This window comes from Hibiscus syriacus, unplaced genomic scaffold (assembly GCF_006381635.1).
Source record: "Hibiscus syriacus cultivar Baekdansim isolate YM2019G1 unplaced genomic scaffold, ASM638163v2 tig00110216_pilon, whole genome shotgun sequence".
Lineage (NCBI taxonomy): Eukaryota > Viridiplantae > Streptophyta > Magnoliopsida > Malvales > Malvaceae > Hibiscus > Hibiscus syriacus.
The window spans coordinates 26,420-34,831 of record NW_024062632.1 but is presented as its reverse complement, the minus strand read 5'-3'; the positions used below and the strand labels follow the sequence as shown (position 1 = coordinate 34,831).

Below are 8,412 nucleotides of genomic sequence, written 5' to 3'. Positions count from 1 at the left end.
TTAAAATTGGACTATCGCAACGCGAACTACTATCGATACGATTTACATATTCGTATTGCGATAGTCCAAGTTCGCATTGCGATAGTCGAAGTTCGTATTGCGATAGTCGAAGTTCGCGTTGCGAATCTGGAAACTGATTTGCGATACCGGAGATCGCGTTGTGAATTATCGATTGCATTGCGATTTAGTTGGTCATTTTGGCAAATCCAAAAAAATTTGATTAAAATCGTATATTATAAGCCATTTTTGATCAATGAGATTATTTTCTCTTAAAATTGTGAACAAATACAAAATTTGAGATGAAGAAATGGCAGGTGTGAATTAGTTTCCTTGCATAATAAAGATTGTTCACGCGTCAACTGGAAAGCCGACCAATTGGGTGTCAAGACCGACATATCAAGATTGGACATCATAAAGGTTGCATTTCCTGCCCTCCATAGTCCATACTGTCCCAAACTTCTAAAGCAATAACTGGAAAACAGCATCTTTATCAATCAAATTCCAAACTTTCTATAGGAACCCAGTTTTGAAGTATAGGTAGAATTAAATATGATTAAATTACGTTTCAGGTTGGTTAATTACAGATTAAGAAAAACAAACATGAAATCATTTCATTATTGCAAATCTTTATATTCCGCCTCTTCTTTCTTGTGTTTATTTCTCATTCATGCTGAGTTTTTTAATAAAAAAAAAAGAATTTTTGGGTTTATTCTACGATAATATGTCATAAGATTCACCCACAACAATAGAAAATTCAAAGATATTATTTATTGAAAAATACATAATAATAAAATGGCAGTGTAGAAGTAGACATTGTTGGTTACTGTTTAGAATAGTCACCAATAGTAAACTATTGGTTTTTTTAACACGCCACTAAAATGCTCAAAATAGATGATTAAGAGTAGCCATATCTTGATCAACTCAAAATAAAATGCTCAGGTATGAAATTTTCTTAAGCTGTTGAAATTGGAGCCGCTGTTTCTCTGGCTTTCATGGCTTCGAACCTCGGTTCCTTGGCCTGAAATTTCAGTGCTGCGTAAAGCTCATGTAATCTTCAAACACAAATTTTGGGTACAACTTTTTCTTCTCATCCGCCGCTTCTTCTCCAGCAGGGCCGGTGCAGGGTAGATAACGGCGTCGCTGCCAGGGTTGTAGAACGAAGCGATGGACATGCGAGCACCGTCGGTTTGGGCAATCACCCTATGCTCCACGCTCTTGTACTTGCCATTGGTGATGACCTCGAGCTGGTCCCCGAGGTTGATCACAATGGAGTGGCGCATGGGGGGAACATCCACCCATTCGCCGTCTTTGAGAAGCTGCAGGCCGCTCACTTGGGCGTCTTGTAATAGCAAGATGATGCCACCGGCATCCGTGTGAGCTCGGAGACCCTGATTTTGTCTGGGGTTGGGCATGGTGGGTAGTTTGCAACTTTGGTGCCAAAAGTTGGACCTTTTGCCCCATAGAAAGCTTTTTTCAAGTATCCCTTCTCTAGTCCCAGGTTCTCACACAACAAGTCAAGGAGCTCTTCTGCTAGTTTCTCCAATTTCAATGCAAATTCTTTCATCACTTTCCTGCAATTTTATTTTTTATTGAATCAAGGACACATATATATGTGTTGATTTGATTGAGGGAGTGGTGAAAATGGGTGTTTGTTTGGATATATACCTGTATTCATCAGATAGACTGGGATTTCAGCTATGTTTGATTGGGGTAAATGGCGCAAGTGGAATGTACTTTCCCAATCCATATCGGTAACCTCTGCCTGGAGACCCTCAAGGGCCTTGGTTGCCACCAGTTCCTTGAACCTCTGCTCCATGCATTCTTGTAATGCCCTTTCGTCAAGCTTTCAACGGTGTCCAGGAATTCATGGGGAATCCCATGTTTCAGCACCTGCAACAAATGAACCAGCAAAATATCAAGGAAGAATAATATACATACAACTATATGTATGGTGGTGAGTTTTGTTACATACCTGAAAGAATCCCCAGTTCTCACAGGCATCTCTGATTTGGTCCATGGTGGCTGCTCTCTCCTCACCATTGAGTTTCTCCAAGTTTATCACTGGGAAATTTGCCATTTCTCTTGCTACTTCGAGTGTTATGGAAAAGCTTAGAATTGTTTAATGCAGAGTGAAGGGAAGGGGTAGGGTGGGGGCTATTTATAGATAGTTTCGAGATAAAAGTCATGTGGACATGAACTTGTTTTGTGGGTCAGAAAATAACATAAACAAACAAGGAAATAGGAAAACAATAGTGTGAACTCGTAAAGAATTCGGCCATATCAATGGCTAAAATTGATTTGGATTGTGGAAGTAGCTATCAAGTGGTAGGCTGTTGTGTTGAGTCATTCTCTCTTAGTATTTTGAATACAACTGAGTTTGGTCCCCCCCCCCCCCCCAATTTCTTAGAAGGAAGGTGCTCCTTCTTTCACTCTTTTACTGTAGACATGGTTTTAGAACCGGATCGGTTAGCGAACCGGTCATGCTATCGGTTCACTGATTTAATCGGTCGAATCGGTCCGACAGGCCGAAAGAACCGGACGACGTCATAATTATTTAAAAAATTAAATAAAATATCAAAAATATTTAATAAAAAATAATTTTTTATATCACAATTTATATTCAAAGCAAGTTATAACATATATATAAGTTAAAAACCATAAAATTAAGTGAAACAAAATGATTCAAATTAACTACAACATAATATTTAAGGTAAAACATATTAAATAATAAATATAATTATATAACTATAATTAAAAAATAAATTTGGGGCTAAAAAAATCATAACAAAATGATATTGTTTGGTTTAATTTTTTTTTTAAAACAATCTCACATGACTAAGAAACATAGAAGATCATCCCAACTAACTTCTATAAATAATAGATGTAATTTGACATTCAAAATCATGGAGCCTTTTGGTAAGCATTGAGTGAACTATTCTTTCACTTCAATCAAGCTCGAATTTTAGGCTTCAATCGAGCTTCTAAATTTTTTTTGAGTTCAAGCCTTTTCGAGTTTAAGTTTCAATATTATATTTCGAGTTCAAGTTTTAATACACTACAACAAAAATGTTCTACAGCGGCATTTTTAGCGGCGTTTTAAGAGTAAACGCCACTAACTTTAAATATATAGCGGCGTTTATATTTCAAACGCCACAAAATGGTAACTTTAGCGGCGTTTTTATACAAACGCCGTTATAGACTCGTACTTTAGTGGCGTTTTTATATAAAACGCCACAATAGAGTAGTACTTTAGCAGCGTTTTTATACAAACGCCGCTATAGACTCGACTTTAGCGGTGTTTTTATACAAAACGCCGCGATAGAGTAGTACTTTAGTGGCGTTTTTATACAAACGCCGCTATAGACTCTAATTTTGTGGCGTTTGTGTTTACAAACGCCGCTATAGGCTTGTACTTTAGTGGCGTTTTTATACAAACACCGCTATAGACTCGTACATTAGTGGTGTTTTTATACAAACGCCGCTATAGACTCGTACATTAGTGGCGTTTTTATAAAAACGCCGCTAGACTTGTACTTTAGTGGCGTTTGTTTTTTAAAACGCCGCAAGTTTAAAATTTTCTATTTTTGGCTTAGGATTTACCACTAGAAGATATTGAACTAGTAGTATTTATCAAACGAAATAAGCGCAACCCAGAAAAGGCGGATTTGGAGTTGGAACTTGAAATGCTCCTTCAGCCACCGTATTCAAGTTTCCCGTATTTTTCTTCACAGGACTGAAGTTCAAAACAAAAAATAATAAATCTGCTATTTTCCATTTTCCAATCTCGTCGTAAGCTCAGTTGTGTTCCTTTCCTTTCATGGCTTCCTTTCGCAGGCTTCTTCCCTTTGCTCTCTCTCAACGTATGTTCATCTCTCGCTCTCTCTCTATTTTTTTCTCTCATATTTTTTTAAAACTATTAGCAGCAATGATCTCACTTTTCATGTATCTTTCTTGCAGAGAACGAGATTTTCTTCTTCTGGTGTCTTTTAGGTTTTCCCCTCCTTTTTATTCTTTGTTTACTGTTTGTTGTTTTTTTAAAGAAATCTGTAAATCTGGACTTATATATTTTTGTTTTTGTAAATGTTTCAAATAGGCATGTTTCGATTGCAATCTTATTTTCTAACTTTTAAATTTATTATGTTCTCTTGGTACAAGTTGTGAGTTGTTGATTATTTGAGATTTATATTATTGTAAAAAAAAGGATTTGGCGCAAATGTCCGTGGCTACAACAAACAGTATCCAAGTTCGAGGAACGATAAAGCGTGCAGAAGCAGAAACTTCGGAGTCTAATGATGACATTGACAGGGTTCGGACGGAGTTTCATGCTGCCAAACGGAGTTTCCTCGAGATTCCAGAAGCACTCAAGGCAATGCCGAAGATGAATCCTGAAGGTTCATTATGTTCTGTTCCTTTATGTTTAATTTGAATCTGTTTTAGCAGATTTGCGGATCCTATATACCCTGTAGTATTCAAAATGTTTTTCTGTTTGATGTTAATAGGTATATATGTGAATAGGGGTATTAGACTGGATCTTATTCAGGATACGGATTTGATTATGATTTTACATTGGTACATTACTCTGCGAACTTGCAAAGTTTGATATATGATCTCGCAAAGGAACATATGGTGAATGAGGTTAGCATTTATGTGATTTTATAATGCAGCTATGTAATTGATCTTTTTTACTGTGGCTTATTGTTGGTGTGACATATTGTTATCTATCGCATTCTTGCAGTTTAGGTATCCAGAGGTTTGTTTGAGTTTTAAATATGATACTTCCTTTCCCATTAGAGGATTGTACTTTGATAGGTAGCATGGATGTCTCTTGAAGTTGGATTTTTTTTGGTTCCATAGAGCTAGAGGGATGCTTCTATGGTCGTCGCCAGGTACTATTAATTATTTCTGGTGACCTGGCTGTTCTGCTTATTGTGCAATGCTGGAACTAGGTTTGCCTTGATGATTAGTATGGGTTATTTATTACCAAACTATAGTGGTGTATGATTGGCAATAAAGGGAGAGAGGAAAATATTAGATAAAACCTGCCATGTTTAATATGAATGGTTTTGACACCTGGGAAGATGTGAGTTTAAAGTTTCTTAAAACTTGTAACAACTCGTCATTTTTATTAATGATCACTAGCAATAGCTTGAGGCTTCTTATCAGTTTGTATCATGTGCATGTGTTGGGAAATTCTTACATGACTATATGAAATATCCTGCTTCTCATTTTGCAACTTATGATGCAGCTTAGTGAGAAGGAAATAGTAGAGACATATGGAAAAAGACATATTGGCCATGACCAGGCACGCCGTCTTGTGGGCTTGATGGACTTTTTCTGCTTTAGTGAGGTTGGTTTCAGTAATTGCATTGTTTGTATGTATAACAATATTGTACATGTATGTCTAAATAATAACATATGTAGTCTTTCACATTTGTAAGACGCATCTATGAGTGTTTGTCAGAGCATTATAATCAGATGGTGATATTTGGGCTAGGGGATTCCAACAAATACTTACACATGCATGCTAATGTCTCATAATACCTTTTGATTGACTGTAATCTTAGTACTTCTTTTAGTCATTGCTGCTGCTGCCTTTTTCTTCTTCTTCATTCCAATGTTATTGATGAAATAAGATAACAAGTTCACTTTTCAATATATCTAATAAATGTCAAAATATCCTGTCAATTTGAAAATCCACTTGTGGACATTGATATGGATAGTACATATTTCAGGCTTGCCAAATTGTATTATCAGGTTTTGTAAGTTTTTTTGCCTTTTCTTGGACTATTTGCCTTTATGATAAGCACATGTTTTGTTCTATTTTTAAGTTCCTGATTTTTTCCCTTCCATAATCTTTTAGGCATGTCTCATTGCCGATATTGTGCAATATTTCGTTGATGCTAAACTAGAATTTGATGCCTGCTATGTATATGAATATGTCAATCGTTCAATTCAGCATGTTCATCGAAGTGGTTTGATGCATAGAGGAATTCTTTCTGATCCTCATCGATATCTAGTAAAAAATGTAAGTACTAACTATTTATGTTTTAGTTATTTTTTAGTGCCGTTTAGTATCAAAGAAAGATTTCTGTGAAGCTTGGCCCGTCCTCTGTGAAATATGTTCTTTCCTCCTGGGAATACTAATTTTGGTTTATGTTTCAGGGCCAATTATTACACTTTCTTAGGACGTTAAAGGAGAAGGGGAAGAAAATTTTCTTGCTAACAAACTCACCTTATTACTTTGTGGATGGAGGGATGCAGTTTTTGTTGGAGGTATAAATTGTTGTAGCACTGATGCCTTCTTATTTCATAGTTGTTATTCATCTTAATGGATGATTAATATTTATTGGTTATAAATTCTGTATTGCTTGTGGTCCATTTTTGAAGCAATACAGAATATTCTTTCTAAAGGTAGAGAAGATATAGTTGATGGAAATATTCTTCAAATATATTTAATTAACATTCTACTGATGATGTTCAAGTGGAATTTAGATACATTCCTCACTTATGTTATACTTAAATGTTAGAAGCCCTTGTTTTGTGCTTTTCTTTTAAGTATCTATAATTTTTTTCCAGTTAATTTTGATTCACTTTAGGTGTAAACGGAAGGTTGAATGTAGAGTATGATGGGCTTTTGTTTAAGCATAGATTATATTTATGGCACTAACCTTGTCATGTAATGTAGGGTGTCTGCCATCTTTTTACTAATATAGGAATCTATTGTAAAGAAGGCATTTCAAGTTCATTTTATGAGCGTCGGTTAGACGACTCTGGCAATGACTTGGAATCTTTCCGAAACGGTCAGGAGCAATACTCTGAAAGTCATTTTGTAAACGGAAGGTTGAATGTATAGTCAAGTTCCTATATTTTATTTGCATAAAGTAAATTAACGCAATGGACCAATGGCACATCAACAATTAGAAAATCTTACTGAATTTGGGTCACTTTGCCCTCTTCTTTACCAAGTTATGTTTGCTCTCAAGATTCTAATTTTTCATTATTTAATATCAGGTGGCATTTCAAGCTTTGAAATTTGCTCCACCAATCCTTGAACTTGGTAAGATCTAGTTCCAAGTTATGCAATGCCATGGATAGGGCCTTTTCAAGTGGCATGCCAATTGGAGTAAGACCTCATGAAGCAAAATATCTGTGCAAGAAATGACAGGATGATACTAGCTCTGCATCATTGTTTTCCCATATAAACTGGATTTATCTCTTTGAATTTAAGCGCCTCATTGTGACGAAGAATTTTGAAGAATGTGTAAGATTAGAAGCAAAATATCTTAGATATTATTGTTTATTATAGTTAATAATGTTGAACTACATTATATTTTACGTTAATGTAAACTTTGATTTATTATTATGGATTTCATTTTTCTTGTTATTGATTTTAAGTTTGTTGTTATGGATGTCAAGTTTATTGGAAAATGCTACAGGTTAAATTTGGGTAATAAAAGAGTAGAAAACAACATTTGACAAATTAGTTTTAATTTGCAAAAGAGTAGAAAACGCCACTAAATCTCAAGACCTATTGCGGCGTTTGTGGGAAAAACGCCGCTAAATCTCAAGACCTATTGCGGCGTTTGTGGGAAAAACGCCGCTAAATCTCAAGACCTATTGCGGCGTTTGTGGGAAAAACTCCGCTAAATCTCAACACCTATTGCGGCGTTTGTTGAAAAAACGCCGCTAAATATCAACACCTATTGCGGCGTTTATTAGACAAACGCCGCTATATATCGTTACCTATTGCGGCGTTTTTTGTTACCAAACGCCGCGAACTTTAGCGACGCTATTTTCAGTGGCGCTTTTTGCGGCGTTTGTCATAGCGCCGCAGGTGTTTTTTGCAGCGCTTAAAAACACCACTATAGGTAAAAAAAAACGCTGCAAATGTACAGTTTTGCTGTAGTGATATTATATTTCGAGTTCGAGTTAAACTTCATTCTTTTAGCTCGTGAGTTTGAATCGAGTTGAACTTACTTTTAAATTTTTCAAGTTCGAGTCGAGCTCAGCAATACTCGAGTTCGACTTGTCTCGTTTAACAAATGACGTCGTTTGGTTTAATTTTTTAAAAAAAAATTGTGGTTTTTTCCGGTTTTTCCCGATTTTTTTCGGTTTTTAGCCGGTCCTGTTTGAATGGTTCAGCGGTTCAACCGGTCTAGATTGAACCGGACTAGGCAATGGTTTTCAAAACAATGCTGTAGAATTTGATTGCCCATATATATTTAATTTTTAGAATTAATAATCACTTTTGTCCTGTAGTAGTCTTAGTTTATCATTTTTGCTCATATCGTATTTTTACATCAATTTTATCTTCGAAATTCCTATCCCTAACTTAAAACCATAAATCAAGGGTTTTAAGTTAGGGTTTAATGTTTATGGTTATTAATTTTAGGTTTTGAGTTAGGGATAAGG

At 35.7% G+C, this 8,412-nt stretch overlaps 2 pseudogenes; one reads left to right on the top strand and one right to left on the bottom strand.

Moving 5' to 3' along the window:
* Positions 1–864: 864 nt before the first annotated feature.
* On the bottom strand, positions 865–2,136 carry LOC120114010 (annotated as a pseudogene).
* Positions 2,137–4,197: 2,061 nt separating this feature from the next.
* On the top strand, positions 4,198–7,068 carry LOC120114047 (annotated as a pseudogene).
* Positions 7,069–8,412: the final 1,344 nt, after the last annotated feature.